This window comes from Dendrobates tinctorius, unplaced genomic scaffold (genome assembly GCF_039654945.1).
Source record: "Dendrobates tinctorius isolate UK_male_01 unplaced genomic scaffold, ASM3965494v1 ptg000166l, whole genome shotgun sequence".
NCBI lineage: Eukaryota > Metazoa > Chordata > Amphibia > Anura > Dendrobatidae > Dendrobates > Dendrobates tinctorius.
This window is the reverse complement of record NW_027361833.1, coordinates 5,104,798-5,127,500: the sequence shown is the minus strand read 5'-3', so window position 1 is coordinate 5,127,500 and position 22,703 is coordinate 5,104,798.

Sequence of the window (22,703 nt, the reverse complement as noted above, 5' to 3'; positions counted from 1 at the left end):
TCCTTTGTTAATTCCCTTTCTTTCCCTTCTTTCCCTCCCCTTTTCCCAACCCTTGTTATTTACTAAAATCCAATAAAAATGTTTGAAAACAAACTACTTTTCCTCCCATATCAATGTTCTCCCACACAGGTCATTCCCCTTTGACTATTGGGCTGCTAAACTGGACACCTGGCCTGAATTGGCACAATATGCCTTACAGGAGCTCGCTTGCCCAGCTGCAAGTGTGCTATCGGAAAGAGTCTTCAGTGCAGCTGGATCAATCCTGACAGAAAAAAGGACCCGTCTGTCAACCCAAAATGTGGATGATCTAACCTTCATTAAAATGAACCATGCATGGGTTTCCAAGGATTTTGTCCCACCTTCCCCTGATGACACATAGGGTGACAGAAAAATGGCTTGCTTTGGTCCACCTCTTCCTGGGACTTGACCTATTTCGCCTTTTGCATCAGCTGAATGTCCAACATCAGCATATGCCACTTTCTAAAACTCCCTAACTGTGCTGCCTCCCCCCCCCATGGCCGTGGTCACCACCTAGCGCACGACACTGTGCTAGTGCCGTTGTCCTGGACAGGTGGGTAGGCTGACTCTTGGGCGCGGGCACTGGCACAGGGTCCCTCATAGTGCAATCAAGTGTCTCTGACGGTGGTGGTGCACACCCGCCGTCAGACACACCGCCGTACTATGAGGGGCCCAGTGCCAGTACCGACGCCCACGAGTGGGCCCCCCTTGCTTGGGCAGGGCCCCAGCATTTGCAATCTTTACCTCTCCCTGCTCCTCCGCTGTGTAGTCTGGGCAGTCAAATCCATACTGTGCCTGACACCGTCTGAGCCTGCCTCCTGGTGTATTGACATATATTTTGAATGTGTACGCTATCCATACATGTTATCCGGGGATACGGTACCCTTTCTCACCTTTGTGCAATCACATGCAATCCATACTGGGCCTAACACCGTCTGAGCCTGCCTCCTGATGTATAGACATATATTTTGAATGTGTACGCTATCCATACATGTTATCCGGGGATACGGTACCCTTTCTCACCTTTGTGCAATCACGTGTAATCCATACTGGGCGTGAGAACGGCTGGCGAGCTGTTAAGCAAGCTACAGCACCTGTGGTTTGCACACGTAAGTTTTTCATTTTTTTCAGGAATGACGGTTAGGCCTAATTCCGGAACTGCGGTTGACCTGCACTTACTGGGAAATCATCGTTCGCGAGTAATAATTGTAATCAATGATCCCCATCACTAACGTTGTTCAGCGGGTTATCTGCACCTGTAAGCGACAAACGCTGGCCTTTTCAGTGTAGCGCACATGCAGCCACGGACATGTAAGGGCATGACACACCAGTTATTGGCCAATCTCATGTGCCAGAGCCTCACGTGTCCCTCTAGTAAGCCAGACTCGGACCGCGGGGCATGACGGAGTCTCGTTCGTTAACGGAATTAAGCTTGCAATGTGTGCATCTGTTCTGTAGCTGGCATGGTTGAGGTTGCCCGTGTTGAGTCAAATTACTCCGTAGTCTCCACTCCTGGTGGTGCCCTTCTGGACATTCCTTTAAGGTTCAGCTTTGCAACCATACTGCCCACGTAAAACAAACACTTTGCCTTCATGAACGCTGTTTGGAGGGTCATGACTCGTGGGAATAACGCCGCCCAATCAGTTAACCTGCTAGAGAGATTCTTCGTTGCTCCCAAGCATGATATCACACTCCCTAGGAGGAAGGTAATGCCACTGTGGCGACCGTACTCCTGGGGGCGACACAAGTGCACTGATGCCCAGCCACAGCTCGATGAATCTGCTTGTACATTGACCCAGACCACTACATTCCCCTCGCACGCTACCCGGCCTGAATCTGACCCTGATGAAACTCAGGTTACCCTTCCCATATACAGTTCCATCTTACACGGTAACAAAGAGGAAGCTGCAGATGAAAGTGCAGGTTCGGCCCACCCGCCATCAGACACACCACCGTACTATCAGGGGCCCTGTGCCAGTGCCGTCGCCAACGAGTGGGCCCCCCCTGCTTGCTCAGGATCACAGCACTTGCAAGGTTGAAATACTGTGCAGTGAGAAGGAAGATGGGGATGACGAGGAGTCCAGACTAGTACAGGGATTCCCTAGCGAGGAGACTTATTTGATTGTTTTCAATGTTGGGACAGCAATTTTTGGGGAGCACTATACTCTGGAGAATGATAGATGGGGCCCACCATACACTGGAACATTCCAAAGGTGGACATCAGACACTGGAGCAGCATTTACAGGGCCCATTATACACTAGAGCATTAGAAATGGGGCCCATTATGTTTGGAGCATTATTTGGGCCCATAAGACAGTGGAGCTTCATCCATGGGGACCAACATATACTGTAGGATTATGTGGAGCTCATCATATACTGTTTCAAACATTATATGGGACCAATGATTCTGTATGGAGAAATAGATGGGCCTCGTCATGAGATGTAAAAAGTGAAGTATTTTTCATTGTACTATACCGCTATTTCTCTGCCGTATCGGAGCATGATGAGTTGTGATATTATGTGCTAAAGGGGCGCTCTTTCGCCCAGGGCACATGAAAACCTGGAGCCAGCCCTACCCCCCCACAACTTTAGCCAAATAACCCCCATTTTTCAGTGCGTAACTTGTATTATGAAGTTAATTAAGGTTGACCAGCTTAAGTAAGAAGAATTGATGCTTTTGGCATTCAAATGAGCACTGTAGGTGTGTTTCCTGTCCTCCTCTCACTGCCGACTTTTATTCCCCATTGACTTACATTGGGTTTCGTGTTTCGGGACGACCCCGACTTTTCCCTATAATCGGCCGATCTTGCTCGACCCGACTTTTGGAAAAGTCGGGTTTCACGAAACGAAACTCGACCATAAAAAACCAAAAGTCGCTCAACTCTAGTAGCAATGTTTTGAACTTTTGGCTTTCAGGCTCCATATCTCACCATCCTTACTGCTTCGAACGTGAGACTACCATCATTGTATAAACAATCATTTTGGCTATCTCATACATAAATTTCTAAAAATTCTATTTAGCTTATGATTAGTTATGCAGATGCTTGTCATGTCACTGCATTGTTACTGTTTTGCTCATGCTGGTGGAAATTTTATTTTTCCAGTATACTACAAATTACAATCTGCTCTGACATTCCCTTATAGCTCAGTGTTATTAGGTTGATTGCCAAGCGAAAGGTCACTGGTTCAAATCAAGGAGCAACCATAAAGAATATTTCCCAAGAAAAGAGAAAAGGCATCATCCACCTTTTTGATAATGGTCTCTCTGACAAAGAAAATTACCAAACTGCATCATGTGAGTTCTATAACAGTTGGAAGGCTTTGAAATTAAGTTCATCCATGCCAAAGCCAAGAGGTGGACGTCAAGGCAAAATATCAGTCAACAAGTTCGCTCATCACAAGGTATATCAGTTCCGGCGCGACAAATAGTGCAGAGGAGGTGGCTCGTATGCTTCGCAATATTGAAAACACACAGATCCATGCAAGCACTGATCAATGCACATTAGTCTAGAATGGTGACCCAAAAAAAGATGAAGAAGCCTCAACTTTAATATTGTTGTAAGAAGCATCAGCTTGAGTTTGTTAAAAAAAAGTGGTCAGTATAAAGATTGAAAACGGGTGATTTGGAGCAATAAGATGAAAGTCCAGAGACTTGGCTCTGATGGGTTAAAATGGATGTGGAAGAAACAAGGAAAAAAGGCTAAGAACAGTCAAGTTCGGTAGAGGAAGGCTGGTGACATGGGGTTGTTTCACAGCCAAAAGCGATGGATACGTGACCAGGATCAATGTTGGTCTCAATGATGAGCTATATATGGGTATTCTACAAGGCAAGTTACTTCTTATGAAAAGGACAGCATAATGTTCCAGCAGGACAACTATCCGAAGCATACGTCGAGAATGGCGAATAAATTGATCAATGACAATGAAGTAGAAGTGCTGAATTCCCCACTGTACCCAGACCTCAACCCAAATGAAGAAATGTGGGTAGAGTTAAAGAAAAAACTGTATACATACCCAAGTGAATCAAACAGTATGCACCAACTTTGGGAATGTGTAGAAGAGTTCTGGGATCAGAAATTGGTTGAGGCATGTTTGAATATGATTGAGAACATGCCCAGAAGGATTCAGGCAGTATTGAGAGCCAAAGGTACTAACAAAACTATAAAAATTTAGATTTTAAGGAGAAAAACAGTAACAATGTAGTGACATGACACAAATCTACATAACTAGTCATATGCTAAGTTTATGTATGCGATAGCGAAGAGGATTGTCTATAAAATGATGGTAGTCTCACGTTCGAAGCTGTAGAGTATGGTGAGATATGGAGCCTGAAAATCAAAGGTTCAAAACATTGCTACAATTTTGCTTGTCACAGGATGACAGTATTGGGGGTTCTGTATCGACTTTGGGCAGTATGTGAGGACTTGGTGTTGAGATTAAGTAGCATAGGGGCAACTCAATGTGCAGATGACAATATGGGGAGTCTGTAATTGGAGATGGGGCAGTATGGGGGGCTGTCTATGAATGAGGGGTAGTATGGGGATTAGAATGGAGAAGTGGCAGCATTGTAAGGGCATTGTAAATAATAGACTCAGAAAGGATTAGGGTTTAGTGTGAAGAAGGGGCTCAATCTGGAATGGTGGCATAGAGGGGGTTAAGCATTGGAGGAAAACAATGTGGAAGTCATACTTCATAAAAAAAGAAGATAAAATAGCCTGGGTGCTCAACTAGAAAGCATGTAAAGGGAAAAAGTTAATTTGCATCCGTGCAGCCCAAAAAGGGAAGTGGGGAGGGGGAGAGTGAGAAGTAGCCACCAAAGAGGAAATAGAGATTGCAGCAATATAGAATTTTGGACTTGTGGACAAAAATGCAATTTTTGGTCAAATGTCCTACAAAATAAACAGCTATTATCCTGAACCCCTCATTGGAAACTGGAAACTCAGATGTCTCAATGTGCCCTAATGTCACACCCCCAGGGACCTACTCTCACTGTCCCTGTGTCCTTGGAAGAGAGACAAACTGAACAGACTGGAATTTGAAGGTGTAGATATTGGAGCATGTGTCTTCTGGTGATATGCTGACCTTTTTTTATTTAGTTACTGTAAGTTCCTCTTTTTATTTTCGGAAAGACAATAAAGCTCTCAATGATGCTGAGAGTAAGGCCAGGGTCACACCTGCATTGAATACGGATGAGTGCTATGCGATAAAACACTCGGACCACTGTTAATGTATGGGGCAACTACCATTACTGTTTTTTATCTTGCCCATATTCTACATGTGAGAGAAATGGTGTAAGGGGGTAAGATACTGTATAATGTCTTTAATGCTTCCCTTCCCTCTGATTGTCTTCTGGTTCTTAATGTTTACAAAGGTGTTTTATGATTATTGCCTGTGGTACTGCTACATGTATAACTATGTATTACCGCTCATTGTTTATGGTATTGCCACATGAATGTGTTACAATTTTATAGAAAACTGTAATATATTGCCTTGTATTCCAGATATTATATGCGTTTTGTAGATGTACAGTTAGGGAAAGTAAGTGCATCCTTTCTTGGGGCATTAGAGGAGGGCACTCTTAGTACATAGTCTCCCCATAGACCGGGTAGATGTAATTATGTTGTGAGCTACTAGATAGGGGTATACAGGTGTGGCCTGATAGGATGTTCATAGAGGGTTAATTGTAGGAGGGGCTGCTTGGAGTTAAGGTTAGTGCTGAAGAGTAGTTTAGTCAGACGGGGCCAGGGCGCCCAAGTGTCCACGTGGGCTATAGGCCCGTACAGCTAGGCAGCCACGTAACATTAAGTCGTTGTAGCCCACGTTACCCTCGTCCACTGCGGGTCTTAGCAGCGGGTCGTTACCAGAAAAGGAAGATGTGGCGTCTGATCACCTGGGCCAATGCTTTAAGGGCAGAAGTTAGCTGGACTAAGGAGATCAAAGGAGTTGGAGCATCAACGAAATTGGTACCGATGGGCCGGATGCTTCACCAGGGGCCACCAAATGTAGTGACTGATGAATTCATGTCTGGGGCAAAACAGGCTGAGGGAAATATCATTATAGCGAGTTCAGGCCAGGAAGGAACAGGGAAGCAGTCTGAGACGGTTCGGTCCGGGTGTGTACGGCACAGAAGTGACAACAAACAAGGGAAAGATGAGGAAGCAAGCAATTGTTATGATGTACCAACTGTGGATGTAACGTGCGAAATCCTAAGTAAAGAAAGTATTAAAGTTGTCACGGACTGTGTCTCCATTGATGTGAGTTGCCTAAAAGAGGGACCGTTATGGCCTGGGAAATGCCCTGGTGAAGCTGAATCTGGAGATGCAGGTATGCTGAGGAGAAGAGTATTGTTTCATTTAGGGGAAGGACTGGACACAGCTGCTACAGTAATACAGGTCACGACTACAGTCCTGTCCCTCCCTTACAATTGCAGCATGCTGCGATTGACACTGAGACTTGGCCAAGTCTCGGCTCACTAGCACCCATATAAGTCTATGGATGTGAGTGACACAGCACATCACTCCGATATTATTCGAGTGCTGTGCGATGTACGCTGACCCTGGCAATGAAGGAGATGGAGAAATTAGTTTATCTGCCTTCTCCGCAACTGTGCTTCGATCCTTTCTGTGCTAGAGGGTCGGAGCACAGTAGCATGACACTCGGCTCCCGCTCGCAGCAGAGCAGGAGCCGTGGGTCATTAGCATATCGCCTCCGATGCTCTCACATTGGATGCCATACGCTTGCTTGACCCCGGCCTAAGTCAGACTGACTTTCTACAGAGACAGACTGTTCTATATGCTTTGTCTTGGCGACCAATCGACAATTTAATTTGGTCAAACCTGGCATTGAGACCCCTTGCGTCTCCCCTAAAGCTCTCTCTAATAAGGGGTTTCCACTACAATGGTATTGAGTACTTCCTTCTCCATAGCGCTTTCCCTGTAAACATATATGGTGAGATTTAGAGACAAGATGTCCATCGGTAAACGGGACCTGTCTCCTCCAGGGTATCATAGCATGGGGTAGTAGCTGATAGATAAATTGTTTGTTAATAATAAAAAACGAAAACTTGTTATGGTTAATATTTTATATCTTGCTTTGATTATCATTTGAACAATTTATGTTTCAGAACTATGTGTTTTTGTATGCTCAGCATAGTTCTGCTTTTAGCAATAAGCTGAGGAGTTGCTTAAAATCATTGTGATTGATATTTTTTCTCTATTAAACCCATAAAAAAGTCATAAAAATGTAACACTGAGACTGTGTTCACACAAAACATAATGCTGCCCTTTTTATACTACTTTTTTCCTGCAGATGTCCACACCTCACGATGCAATAAAATCTGCTCTGATTATTGCCTGTTTGCTGCATTTCTTTTATGCGTTTTTCCCCATATCTGATGCATTTTTTTGTGCAGATGTAAGTCTGATATTTTAATGTTTTTTTTAATTTTTTTTATTCTGCACACAAAAATGCAACATTTTTTTTCTTGCTATTTTTCAGCTTCTGCGTATAAGTCTATAGAGAAAAAAATGCACCAAAATTGCAGCGTTCAGCAGCGTCTCTAGATGCACAGGGGGCGCCGTTTTCATGAAATCACATTCACTTTGCTTGAACAGTTAAACACAGCAGAATTTCTGTGCAAAGTGGATGTGATTTAATTAAAACGGCACCCCCTGTGCTTTTAAAGACATGGTTGAACTGTGCGGTTTTGGTGCGTTTTTTTCTCTGTAGGCTTCTATGTGGAGTCTTAAAAAAACAAATGTAAAAAACTGCAGCTACCTTTTAAAGTGCAGAATTAAAACTGTACAATAAAAAGCACATTAAAAATGCAGCTACACATCTGCACCAAAAACGCATCAAATAAGGTGGAAAAAGAATAAAAAATGCTACAAAGATATAATAATAAGAGAAGATTGTTATTGCATATTTTGGTGCTGGCACCTGCAGAAAACAAAAACACAGTAATTTTGCAACGTGTGAACATGTACTGTACATCAGTTCTTTTGAACCCTCAAGTGCTTTACAGAAGTTTATAGCGTAGAACCGTAAAAATAAAAAATCATATTTTTTTCCACAAAAATGATCTTTTTGCCCCCAATTTTATATTTTCCCAAGGGTAACAGAAGAAATTGGACCACAAATGTTATTGTGCAAATTGTCCTGAGTATGCTGATACTACAAATGTAGAGGTAAACCACTGTTTGGGCGCATGGCAGAGTTCAGAAGAGAATGAGCAACAGATTTTACTGTTATGGTTTACAGGTGCCATGATCCACTGGGAGAGCCCATGAGGTGCCAAAACAGCAGAACCCCACATAAGTGACCCCATTTTATGAACTACACCTCTCAATGAATTCATCTAGGGGTGCAGTGATCATATTGACACCATGGGTGTGTCATAGAATTTTATACCATTGGGCAGTGAGGAGAAAATAACTACATTTTTACCACCAAAATTTTGTTTTAGCCAAAGATTTTACATTTTCAAACAAGAAGTGGGTAAAAATGGCACCAAAATTTGTCTCACAATTTGTACCGAAAGTGGCAATACCCCATATGTGGCTGTACAGTACTACTTAGCCATGCGGAGAGACTCGGGAGGAGCGGAGCGATATTTGCCTATTCAAGTGAATACGTCTGTGCACAAAAAACATGACTGAAGGCAGGAAGACAACGTACAGACACGGAATGCTGGAATTTGTAGTCTTGCTGCTGGTTTAGTGGCCAGGAAGCATGAAGGGTTGGCAGGGCTGATGCTGGCACCAGGGTAAGTGTAGTGTGTGAGGAGTGTTGGGCGTCTCCGCTGCCTCATCTATTATATGGGGGTGCAGTTCGTGACCTTGCGGCCACGAACTGCACCTGCTCAAGTGAGATACACGTCACCGCTATTCCCACGCATGCGTAGTAACTAAGCGACTGTTACTGCGCCTGCGTGGGAATAGCAGAGACGTGTACTGTATGTCACTTGCGCAGGCGCAGTTCGTGGCCGTGGTGTCTTATGGGATTCGGGGACAGCGGCCACTGGCAATTATATATGTAGACAGTACTTATTCTACACCATTTCACATTATACACTAGATCTATAGAAATGCATGACACAGTAGCTAGTCCACCACTCTTACACACGTTTCAATGAACTTTATTTAAAATAAATGAACAAGCTCTTTAACAGGTAACCAATTGTCATCTATTTATTGGCATGTACTGTACATAGAAACATTTCCAGAAATGTCCCACCCCTACTGCCTAGTGACTGAACATCAAGGATTCGTGATACTGACGCATGAACCTGCCTTGTTCTGCTGTGCAATCCCTCTGAAATAAGCCTGGAGGCTTAATGAGAAACTGAAATCTATTTATAAGTAACACATTTTGATGACAGATAAATTATTTATTTCTCTTTTTATTTTTAGAAGCTGAGGTTGTTTCCCTTTTTCACAACACTTTAGTTAATACCACACCGAGGAAACAATTTCTCTTTTCCCAGGGCTGGAAAGCACATCTCCTTGCTCCTGCCTACTCATGCTTTGTGTCTGGCCACTGCTTAGCCCTTTCATGTATGCAGCTGCACACATCCTTCAAAACAATTAAATCACCCCGATGTGCTCTGGGACGGCGCACCGGCGAGCATTATGTGAGCAGTTTGCCTCTCCTGCTAACTGTTATTGACAAATCCATCAAAGGCAGTGATGCATTGGCTTCCACCTTCCCGAGAAGGACACTAGGGCAACAGTGACATGCTGTCACCGTGGTAACTGCTGCTAAAGTGAGCAGCCTGCTGGGATAGGTGACCTCTCTTGGCACAATGCCTAGACAAGGTAGCACTGGTGTGGCAGCCATATAACAGAGACCCAGAGGAGCAGCCTTATGCCCTTCCATTGATTCATTAGGCTTTAAAACTATTGATCCCTCCAATTTGCTGGAATTTATAAATTGATTGCAGACTGATTAACATTTTGCACCAGACCGGCTCGATATGTGCTTGTAACAGCCTTTAATGATTAATTGACTTTTATTATTTCATCTCTCCGTTGTCAGAAATCTTCTGAACTGTGGACAGGCTCATTCCCAAGATGCCTCTCAAGTGGCGCGGGGCAGTGATTGAACACCTAGGAAATTAGTGTCCTTGCTGTCCCATTTTATGAGAGATAAATGCTATGACATTTAATTTAGGCCAGATTCTAGAAGATCATTTTGCAATTTAATCATAAACAGGTAAATATTTCAGGCTGTGTGTTTACAAGTGCTGAGACGGGCGGCTTTCCAAAAAGAAATGAAAAGAGAAAAAGCAAGCAACATTTATGAAATCTGCTGTTTACCCTTATGCATATTCTGTACGTTCTCATATACAGTATGATAGCATGGAATGCATTGTGAGGATTGTATATTGTTTCACTCCCAAATCATGCCTGACTTCTTATAGAGCACCTATTTGGTAATTATCCTGGAGGCAAACATTGGGACTGAAGCAATATTCATGTGACTAAAGCTCATCAAGTTACCAAATTCATTAAAACCATACAGAGTCATATTCCCTCTGTAGTCCGAGCAATAGTGTCATTCGGGCCTTGTGTTTTCAAGAACATATGTTTCCTTCCTTACCTTTTCTCTTGGCTCAATCTATCTCCAAAGGAGAAAAGAAGACGTGATGTCGCATTACTTTGTCGGGCATTGTGTACCCTATATGTGTCTGTCCTAGAGTATATGAAGAACTCTGATTTAAAGGGAATATGTCAGTAGGTTTCTGCTATGTAATCTGAAGACTGCAGGAGATGGGTGCTGAAATTTAGATTTCAGCGATGTGTCAATTATTAGGCTGTGCTTCTCTTTGGTCAGACTACATCTGGAATACTGTGTCCAGTTTTGGGTGCCACATTTTAAAAAAGACGTCAACAAACTGGAGCAAGTTCAGAGAATAACGACCAGAATGGTGACCAGTTTGCAAATCCTGTCCTATGAGGAACGGTTACAGGATTTGGGAATGTTTATCTTGCAGAAGAGAAGACTGAGAGGAGACTTAATAGCTGTCTACAAATATCTCAAGGGCTGTCACATTGTAGAAGGGTCATCTTTATTGTCATTTGCACAAGGAAAGACTAGAAGCAATGGGATGAAACTGAATGGGAGAAGACACAGATTAGATATTAGAAAAAACTTTTTGACAGTTATGGTGATCAATGTGTGGAACAAGCTGCCACAAGAGGTTGTGAGTTCTCCTTCAATAGAAGTCTTCAAACAGAGGCTGGACAGATATCTGTCTGGGATGATTTAGCGAATCCTGCATTGAGCTGGGGGTTGGACATGATGAACCAGGAGGTTCCTTCCAACTCTACCATTCTATGATACTATGATTCTATGTTTGCCTACAATGAAGCTTTTATCACCAGGATATTATTTCTGCACAGACTACAGCCACATCGCTTCCTCTGATTAGCAGCTCACTGTCAATACACAATGTACATAGAAAGCTATGGTGTGGGTCAGCTTTCTGAGCTCTTCTTCATGCTACATCTAAAAACTCTGTATCACATCTGCTGCACCCAGTAAACTGTGTGATACATCGTTGGAATCAGAGTCTCTTTTCCTACATTATGCTCCTCTCAGATAAGAAAGCAAAAAGCTGGTGACAGATTCCCTTTAAAGTAAGGGTGTACAAATCTATAACAGTGCTAAAACTGATTTTGTTTTTTTGATGACTTGCTGGAAGGAAAAAGAAGAGTATAATCCTCTTCATGAAAGGACCATTTACAGGAATCTATATTCTTTTGGTGGAAATTGGATGCAAGCCCCATTACCATGATTGCCAATGCACCAGGGCAATCAGGAAGAGCAAAGCCTAAACACCCGAATTGGGGCATCTCATGTGAAGCCACAGGTGTGGGGCTGTTATGGGCTGGTATTTTTTAGGCCCCATAATCGAGGCCCTTCCAAGCCTGACAATATCAGCTTACAGCTGTCTGCTTTACCTTTGCAAGTCATAAAATAGCAGGGACCCCAACTCATTTTTTTGTTTATTTATTTATTAGGTTAAGCAAACCAAAAAAGCTGTACTATAAACTCTACATGAAAGGCACTAAAGGGTGAAGATTTCTAATATGTAGGGGTTTGTGAAATTTTATATCTACAACTATCTATTGCGAGGCAGTGACCGGTGTCACATGCGAGGGTCGCTATGTGTTCCCCACAGGATGCACACAAAAGCGTATTGAGGCTGTTGGAGTGCAATGCAAAATAAAAGTAAGTGTTAGCCTTGGGCAAGCTATTTTGTCCAAGGCAGATTTAAGAAAACCTGCTCTGGGCTTTTGTTTTGAAACAGACTAGAGGATGGTAGTGGGGTAGTCCGTTTCCTCCCCTGGCTCAGGTTTTCCATGTGGCCTACGGCCACAGGTTCCTTGTAAGAAACCCTGAAGCAGAAGGTTGGGTGTGTTAGTATCAGTTTGATTTTACAAGTGTGCAGAGCAGAATTCCACCTGTGTTAGGCTGGTTTCACATTTGCGTTTTTTAGCGCTGGAAAAAAACGCATACGTGCGCATGCGATTTTTCCCCTATATTTAACATGGGTGCGCATACCTGCGCACTTGTAAGCGCATGTATGCGATTTTCATGCGCTGCGTTTTTTTGGGGTGTGCGATGGTATTTTCCAGACGCTGCATGTTGCATTTTTTGGCCCTTGAAAAAATCGCATGCGCACGTATGCGCACGTTTTGCGCTAAAAATGGCCATTATAGCCTATGGATGCGCATACGTGCGCACTGGCATGCGCAGGTATGCGCTTTTTTAGCGCAGCGTTTTTTGGGTGGTGTCCACTTTTTATCCTAGTTAGAATCTTCTAAAGTCCAAAAAAAAAAGGCTATATAAAGGAGGTGCCTGCCAAAACTCTGCCACTACTACACTAGACAGATTGAAGAGCAGACATTCAACCAAGAACACATTATATCAGCGAAGAATGTGAGTATATTACATTATATGCCTGTCCTTTTAAATTATGTATGTACTAATGATTTTTATTATTTTTACATGCAGTATGTCTTCAGAATCGGAGTATTCCCCATCGCGGCAGGAATTGGCGCAAGCAGACCGTGAGGTGATTATTTTCGTGCATCTGGTAAGTATATCTGCTGCTTCTCCAAATCTCTTACGTTTTTTTCAACTTTCAGACATCGTCATCATCATCTGCGGACGGGAATAGTGAGGGCGAACAGCAGGAGCAGCGAAGCCAAGTCCCGGTGGTGATACGTAATGTAAGTATCAAATGATTTGTAATGTTTTTTTTTTTTTTTTATCTTCTATTTTTACTCTTTTTTTTTTTTCTTTTTTTGTAACTTTTTAGTCAATTTAAATTTGATTATTCTAATGAATGTGTTTTGTCTAGGTTCCACAACGGGATGAAGACGTCTACCTGGATAATGAGCAGCTCATCAGCCTGGTCCAGGAGCGTTCGCCGTTGTGGGACAGCCGTGACCGGCTGTACAAGGACAATGTGGTGACACGGCGGCTATGGAATGAGGTGGCCGCAGCGTTGATGGATGGCTGGGACAGCGCCACAGCATCCGCCAAAAAGGCGTTTAGTGAGTATTTCCCTGCTCTGTATTGTGCCGCAGTGACTGTTGTCCTTGACGGCACTGTTGGGTTTCGTGCTAGGCGTATTCTAGCAGGAAACCCAACAGTGTCATCGTGGTCTACAGTGACTGCTTTGAGTATTGTATTGCTACATTGTGCCGCAGTGACTGTTGTCCTTGACGGCACTGTTGGGTTTCGTGCTAGGCGTATTCTAGCAGGAAACCCAACAGTGTCATCGTGGTCTACAGTGACTGCTTTGAGTATTGTATTGCTACATTGTGCCGCAGTGACTGTTGTCCTTGACGGCACTGTTGGGTTTCGTGCTAGGCGTATTCTAGCAGGAAACCCAACAGTGTCATCGGGGTCTACAGTGACTGCTTTGAGTATTGTATTGCTACATTGTGCCGCAGTGACTGTTGTCCTTGACGGCACTGTTGGGTTTCGTGCTAGGCGTATTCTAGCAGGAAACCCAACAGTGTCATCGTGGTCTACAGTGACTGCTTTGAGTATTGTATTGCTACATTGTGCCGCAGTGACTGTTGTCCTTGACGGCACTGTTGGGTTTCGTGCTAGGCGTATTCTAGCAGGAAACCCAACAGTGTCATCGGGGTCTACAGTGACTGCTTTGAGTATTGTATTGCTACATTGTGCCGCAGTGACTGTTGTCCTTGACGGCACTGTTGGGTTTCGTGCTAGGCGTATTCTAGCAGGAAACCCAACAGTGTCATCGTGGTCTACAGTGACTGCTTTGAGTATTGTATTGCTACATTGTGCCGCAGTGACTGTTGTCCTTGACGGCACTGTTGGGTTTCGTGCTAGGCGTATTCTAGCAGGAAACCCAACAGTGTCATCGTGGTCTACAGTGACTGCTTTGAGTATTGTATTGCTACATTGTGCCGCAGTGACTGTTGTCCTTGACGGCACTGTTGGGTTTCGTGCTAGGTGTATTCTAGCAGGAAACCCAACAGTGTCATCGGGGTGTACAGTGACTGCTTTGAGTATTGTATTGCTAAATTGTGAAGCAGTGACTGTTGTACTTGACGGCACTGTTTTTTTTTATCAACAGTGGACAAAGTCCGAACACGTTGGCGTTCGATCAAGGACCGCTTCAACAGTGATGTTCGTGCTGAGGGCCAGGTTCGCAGTGGATCTGCGTCAAGGACCAGAACTAGATACCGTCACTATCACGCGTTGCAGTTCCTACGACCGGTCCTTGCCACAAGATCGTAAGTATTATACATTTTGGGTTTTTATTTTTATTAATCTGTGTTTTTCTAATCCACAGCTGATGCTTCTTGTAAAGGCATGGTAGTAATGATTTTCCTTTCTTCCACAGCACCTGGAGCAGCACCCTGCAACCTGGCCCTGGAGCGGTCCTTCGTCGGACGTCCTCTGACCCGTCCCAGCCATCCGACAGCCAGGAAGCACCTTGCAGGTCCCACACACACACAGCTGGTGACCAGGAAGCTGGGCCATCAGGTGTTCCCCTGTCCCAGGTCTCTGCCACTGGTTATGCGGGCACTACCCGCCAGCGGCAGAGGGCCTTGGACAGGAATGTCTTGCCCGAGTTTATGCATTTGAGCGAGACATTTAATTCCAGCCTCAAGTCACTGTCCGACAGAGTTGAAAGCGGTTTTGCACTGATGGAACGTGGTTTTAACCACTTTGAACACCGCTTCAATTCTGTAGAACAGCGCCTTGACCGTCTGGAGGCCGACCTCAACAGACCAGCACACCATTTTTTTAGTAAGATTGAAAAGGGCATGGCGGAACACCTTAGTCCTGATCAACAGCTGAATGTGCTGCAGGCCTGCAACAATGCTTTCTTGCAGGCTATGCAGCATAATCGGTACGGTCAGCAGTCAGTGGTGTCCTTTCCACCTGTGCCACCATTGACTCGCTTCACCTCACTACCGACTTGTGCTGCATACCACTGCACGGACACCTCTCTTCAAAGGCTGGACACCCACCGTTACACCACCACAAGTCTGAGTGCAGCTGGTCACTTCACCGACACCACCATGGCAAGCGCTGCTCCTGTCTGGAGCACCACCGCCAATCCCATGCATGCGTGGAGCTCAGCCACCACTAGGCAAACATGGAACAGCCCTGCCGCTACAACAACATGTAGTAGCCCTGCCACCACCACTCTGCAAACCTGGGCCATCACTGCCGCCACCAGTCCTCCTGCAAGGACGAGCACTGAACAAGAAGAGCAGCATCAGCCACCTCAGCAGCAGCAGCCAACTCAGCAGACGCCACCTCAGCAGCAGCAGCCACCTCAGCAGCAGCCGCCACCTCAGCAGCAGCAGCAACCACCTCAGCAGCAGCCGCCACCTCAGCAGCAGCAGCAACCACCTCAGCAGCAGCTGCCACCTCAGCAGCAGCCGCCACCTCAGCAGCAGCCGCCACCTCAGCAGCAGCCGCAACCTCTGCAGCAGCAGCCGCCACCTCAGCAGCAGCAGCCATACCAGCAGACGGGGGACCTACATTCCATATTTGCCCCTACTTCAAGGCGAAATCAATCAAGGCGGGCATTGGGCCAAAGTCGGTCCAGGCACACAAGCCTACGGCGACATGCCATTACAACTAATGTAACTGAACAGATTTCCTCTCCTACAAGTGTTCCAAGTTTAATTCCCTTAACTGGACTACCTTCCCCCACAAGTTTTGTTGCCCCTTCCCCTCAAACACCGTCTTCAACTGCAAGTGTTGCATATTCCCTGCACACCCCCAAATTGAAACCATCTGCCCCCAAACGCCGTAAAAAATAATTTTTAAATTTTTTTTTTGTGATAAAAAATAAATTTACATTTGTGGTTCACCATTAATAAGTTTCATTAATGTTGTTTGCGCCGCTCACACACACTGATGGGTAAATACATGTTAAAAACCAACCCAAGGGCTAGTATAGTCATATGTGAAATAACATGGACTAGTATAGTCATTCAAAGGCCTAGTGTAATAACTCTAGTTTTACCAAATAGAATCTGGTTTCATGAAAAACAAACTGTTGAAACTTGTCTAAAAAATAAGTTTCTTTCTAGTTTCACCAGTTTGTTTTTGTTGAAACAAGATGCTAGTTGTTAAAAATCGAGTTATTACAGTAGGCCTTGGTATGACTATACTAGGCCGTGGTATTTCACATATTACTATACTACTAGCCCCAAGGCCTACTATACTCATATTTGAAATACCACGGCCTAGTATAGTCATTCCAAGGCCTAGTGTAATAACTCTAGTTTTACCAAATAGAATCTGGTTTCATGAAAAACAAACTGTTGAAACTTGTCTAAAAAATAAGTTTCTTTCTAGTTTCACCAGTTTGTTTTTGTTGAAACAAGATGCTAGTTGTTAAAAATCGAGTTATTACAGTAGGCCTTGGTATGACTATACTAGGCCGTGGTATTTCACATATACTACTAGCCCCAAGGCCTAGTATACTCATATTTGAAATACCACGGCCTAGTATAGTCATTCCAAGGCCTAGTGTAATAACTCTAGTTTTACCAAATAGAATCTGGTTTCATGAAAAACAAACTGTTGAAACTTGTCTAAAAAATAAGTTTCTTTCTAGTTTCACCAGTTTGTTTTTGTTGAAACAAGATGCTAGTTGTTAAAAATCGAGTTATTACAGTAGGCCTTGGTATGACTATACTAGGCCGTGGTATTTCACATATTACTATACTACTAGCCCCAAGGCCTAGTATACTCATATTTGAAATACCACGGCCTAGTATAGTCATTCAAAGGCCTAGTGTAATAACTTTTAATGGAGCAGATTACATTCATCCACTCAATGCTGACTTGTATTCCCCATGGACTTTCATTGGGGTTGGGTTTTGAGTGTTGTGTTTTGAGAAAATCACATACTTTGTTTTAAACTATTTGCACAATTTTATCTTGAAAAAAAATGGTTTCCTGATTCATGGCCTGCAGCTTTGCTCATTCCAATATATTTCACGCAGACTAGCAATGCTGCATTTTAACTCGTATGTGTATTTACCTGCCCAGGTGTGTGAACATAACAAAATTCAGTTATACATGGGAAGTTTTTTAATTAATCGGAGTTTAAAAAATACAGTGCACTCAGTAATGGTATCAAATAAGGATTTTTATTACCATAAACAACAACATTACACCATTTCATCTTGCCAGTGCACCCGTCCTACATCAGAAATAAAGTAGGCCGCAAATTTGTCCCTCATTTGGCCAACTTCAACGGATGACCTGAGAGTGTGCTGAGTGAATTCAGGCAATGGGTTAGGAGCATCATCGTCCAGTTCAAAGGTCGGGTGCTCTTTAGCCATCACAAAGTTATGTAGAACCACACAGGCCTTCACCACCTCATCGACTGTTTCAAGTTTAAGATTAATGGCCGTGCCCAGAATTCGCCATCTGGAAACAAGAATCCCAAAAGCACACTCGACAGTTCTTCTGGCCCTGGTCAGCCTGTAATTAAAAATTTTTTTGGTGTGGTCCAAGTCCCGGCTGGAGTAGGGTTTCAGTAAGTTTCCGCACATTTGAAAAGCCTCATCGCCAACCATTACAAAGGGCAGTGGCGGAGCTTCGGTGTGAGGAAGAGGCCGTGGCATAGGGAAATTAAATTGGTTGCCATACAACCTCCGGCCCATGTCTGAGTTTTTAAAAGCCTGCGAGTCATTACCACGGCCAAATGCTCCAATGTCCACTGCTACAAACATACATCCGGCATCCGCAATTGCAATGAGTACTATTGAAAAGTACTTTTTGTAATTATAGTACTCAGATCCCGTTCTTTGGGGTTTGATGATCCGTATGTGTTTCCCATCAACAGCTCCCAAACAGTTGGGAAAATTGCATACTGTCCAGAATTTGTCAGCAATTTCCATCCACTTTTCAGCGGTGGGCAGGGGCATAAATTCTGGGCAAAGAACATTCCAGAGAGCCCGGCAGGTGTCAGCAACAATTCCAGACAAGGTAGAGATTCCAATACGGTACTGGAAGTGTAGTGAGGATAGGGTTTCTCCAGTCGCCAGGAATCTGTGAACAGACAAAGAAGTAAAATTAATATTTATGTATATTATTTTTAAAAACTATAAAAAAAATATTAGTACATTCACGAAAACTAATTACCCAAGGTTTTGAATACTAAATTTACAAAAAAAAACATCAGACCACACCCCTTTGTTTTTAAAACATACCGTAATGTCACCAGTAGCCGTTCCTCAGGAGGAATCGCACGACGGAGCTGTGTGTCCTGTCTCCGGATGGATTGTTGGACACGAGCAAGCAAATCCATGAAACTTTCGTGGGACATCCGGATATAATCTGTAAATTTCTCCGGGTTTGACTGGAGCTCGCTGTAGAGGGTATGGTATGCCCCACGGCTCTCCCGGAGTTCAACAATCGGATGTATCCACATACGCCGCCGTCTTCGCTGCCTCTCTCTCTTCCTTTGTTCATGGCAAGCAACTGCATACGCCTGAGCCATCGCGATGTCCAAATCCAAGTTGAAGTGAAAACTCTTCCAGCGCAGATCCATGGTCACGAGAAGAATCAAGCAAATGTGAAGAATACTGTAGACAGGGTGTATATATATTAACATACCACACCCACAATGAAGTCCCATTGGTCTTGTGTGTTGTTGAATGGTTGTTTTTTCTTTTTTGTGGGGTTTTTCCAAAATCTGTAAAAAAACGCAAACGCACAAAAAACGCATACAAACGCGCAAAAACGCTGCGTTTTTTTCCTGCATGCGCATTAAAATGCTGGAAAAAAACGCAGCGTTTGTATGCATTTGTATGCGTTTTTTTAATGCGTTTTTTTGCGGGAAAAACGCGCTGCAAAAAAAAGCAAGTGTGAAACTAGCCTTAGGCTACACAGGCAAGCAGAGCAAAAAGGCCCTTCACCCACAGTGTACACGGCAGTGCAGTCACCCACGACAACCTTTCTCAGATGTGGACTGTCGTGTTTCCCGGCTGCGATCTGGAGGATATCGTGTGCTGTGCATTTTCTGTGAGTTAGAAATTAAAACACGTTTAGCTTTGAACTTTGCTGGGTCACTGCCTCATCACACTACACCATGTGAATACTGCTGCACTATCTATCTATCTATCTATCTATCTATCTATCTATCTATCTATCAATCTATCTGTTTTGAGAGTTCTGCCTAGTAACTTAGGGTACCGTTACACTTAGCGATGCACCAGCAATCCCGACAACGATATGGATTGCTGGTGCATCGCTAAGTGGTCGCTAGTGAGCTGCCACACAGGCAGATCTCACCAGCGACATAGCAGGGGTCGGGGGTCGCTACTTACCTGTGAGATGCGGCGATCCTGATCTAAACCACCCGTGTCCATGCGTCGCTCGTCGGCGCCAAAGGAAGCCCAGCAGGAAGCGCCCAAGGAGAAATGGGCTAGGACCTTCTCGCGTGACCAGCGATAAACAGCGGGGGAGACGGTCGGAGGTAAGTATCACATGTAGCGATATCGCTAGCAATATCGCTGCTACATCACAAAACCAGTGACGTTACAGCGATATTGCTAGCGATATCGCTATGTGTAACGGGGGCTTTACTGTACTTGGTGATGCAGTTTCCTGGTTCCTTTGAGCTGTGTGAGTAAAAATCAGACAGCATACAGATTATTAGTGTGATGTCCATTTTATTTTGTTGAACCCATTGACTTGCATTGTCGAATCTCGTCTGATATACACGGCCATACAGAGCATGTTGCAATTTTTTTCCTCAGCCCCATTACAGCTGAGGGAAAACTCACAGATTAGCAATGACTCATTGATTGATTAACAATGGTGTGAGTGCAATTCAATTTTTTCTCTCTTTGCATTAGTCCAATTTATATGCCAGTTTGAGCAAACCCTAATGGGCAGGAGAAGCTAGAATTTTTTTCTAGGTAAGATAAACTGATGAATAGAGATGTTAAAAACTTGACTCACTAACCAAACACTGAAAATTTGATCCAAAACACTGTCGGAATTCATTCAATCTGCTATTTTTTTTGCTTTCAGGACATATAGAAAACATGTCCATAAAGATCTATTTGTTCATTCTGCCTAATTGGTAATTTTGGCATTTGCTGAGCTAGTAAGTATCAGTTTAGCTTTTTCCTTTACGCTGTATCTTTTATCAACCTGTGTAACCTGTGGGCAATGTATGCAGTGGGAGTACTTTCCAATGTAAAAGTCAAAGAAACTGCACCACTGATATTCATTATATGTGAAAAAAGAGGAGGACGGGGAGCAACAGGTGAAATTTTAGTAAAAAGGATACATTTTATTAATCATTATACAAAAGTAAAAAAGAGCACATAACATATAATAGAGTGATGAAAAAGCATCAAGGCAATGCAGAGAACATCAAGGTCACCCAACAGAAGATACAAAAGTCTAAGTATACAGGTATATATCAAGTGAGCAATGTGGAACCAATGTCAAACACCAGGTAAGCCAAGAGAAAAGATTCCCCTAAGCGGGGCATACAAAGGCTAATAAATTGGCTGGAAGTGAATCAAAATATGCCAGGCTTACCGGTGAGTTTGATGGGTGACCAGGACCGGATGAGACCCCGACGTGCATTTCACAGTGACCAGGCATCTCTTTTTCAAGGGGATATCTCATGTGTCCAGAAGGACCTTAAAATAACCCAAATGACCCGGTCATATGGTCATAAACGACCAGAGTAGCACAGTCGGCGCATGCACATTGTGACCGGCGGGTCCTGCACATGTATCAGTGCACATGCTTGGGGAGAGGAAATGTCCAAGCGTTCGCCAGAGACAGAGACGCCCGCTTGCATGCAGGACACGGTGGGCATCAACGCGATGCGCACACCTACTATGGACATGGGGTTGACAGCATAATGGAGCACAATAACATACTGTGTAAGAGTACATTGGAAAAACAATACCCCGTAATAGTAACAAACATTGAGAGAACATCAGTGATCATAAAAAGTGCATACATATATCACACTGAGTACTGCACATACGAAGGTCCCTACAGAGTGTGGAGCTGTGATCCGTAGCTGTCATAATGATGGCACGCTGTTATTTTGGTCTCGGTAAGGAAAAGGTGGAGATCGTAGCAGGACACCAGAAAGAGCAGATAATCAGTAGTAATACATAATAAAAACATGAAGTTAAAAACAATTCAAGAAGGACTAAAAACATATAACCGGAAAGTTGGGGTACAAAAAGAAGGGAACAGGGAAGTCAAGGACCGCAAGTAACAGTTAAAGAAGCATTCCAAAACAGGGGCAAAGCTAAGAGATTCATTCAAACCCTTAGGTGTCCTAGTATCTAGGGTTATGATCCACCTCGTCTCAATTTGTGCTAGTAGTTTCTTATTATCATCACCCCTGATGCCCATATGGAGCACATCGATCCCCCTCACCTTAAGTGATTTAGCATCACAATCATGGTGCAACTCAAAGTAACAGGGGATCATTTTTAAGTCAGAAAGATCCGACATTGTCTTGGCCACACCAATGTCCCGCACATGCTCACGCACCCGCACTCTGAGCTCTCTAGTGGTAAGGCAAACTGTTGTGAATTCCCTTGCTCGGACTTCTGAGCTGGAGCTCCCTCTGCTCCCTCTGGTGGTTACTGGGAGTAGTGGAGCTGGCCAGGTTGATGGAAGTTTGCCACCTGACGATGATAATTGGGAATCTGGGATTACTGGCTGGGAGCATATAATTGAGCAGGCTTCCCTTGGTGGTTGCTAGTGATTTCCTCCTTGTGCATATTGAGTTCTTTGTCTCCTGCCTGATCTGCATGGTTCAGTTAAGTGATTCTTTTGCTAATCCTTTACATCTAATCTGGTTGTGCCTTTTTTTTGCTTTCTGCTTTGTTGCTAGGGTACAGCGTACTCCCTACTGGGGGGCAGCACTGGGCCCCACTCATATGTTACAGCTTGTGTCAGTTTGTTCAGTCCCCTGTTATGTTAGTATCTTTTGCTTTACTTCTAGTTTATACCAGAGTGCTGATCTAGCGGGGGTGAGGTCGTGTGGCCTCAGGTTTTTTGTATATCAGATGTGTTGGATTTTTTTAGGGTTTTGTGCGTGATTGCAGACAGTGTCTTTTCTGTCCTGTCCTGTCCTGTCTAGACAGCTTGGGCCCCACCGTTTG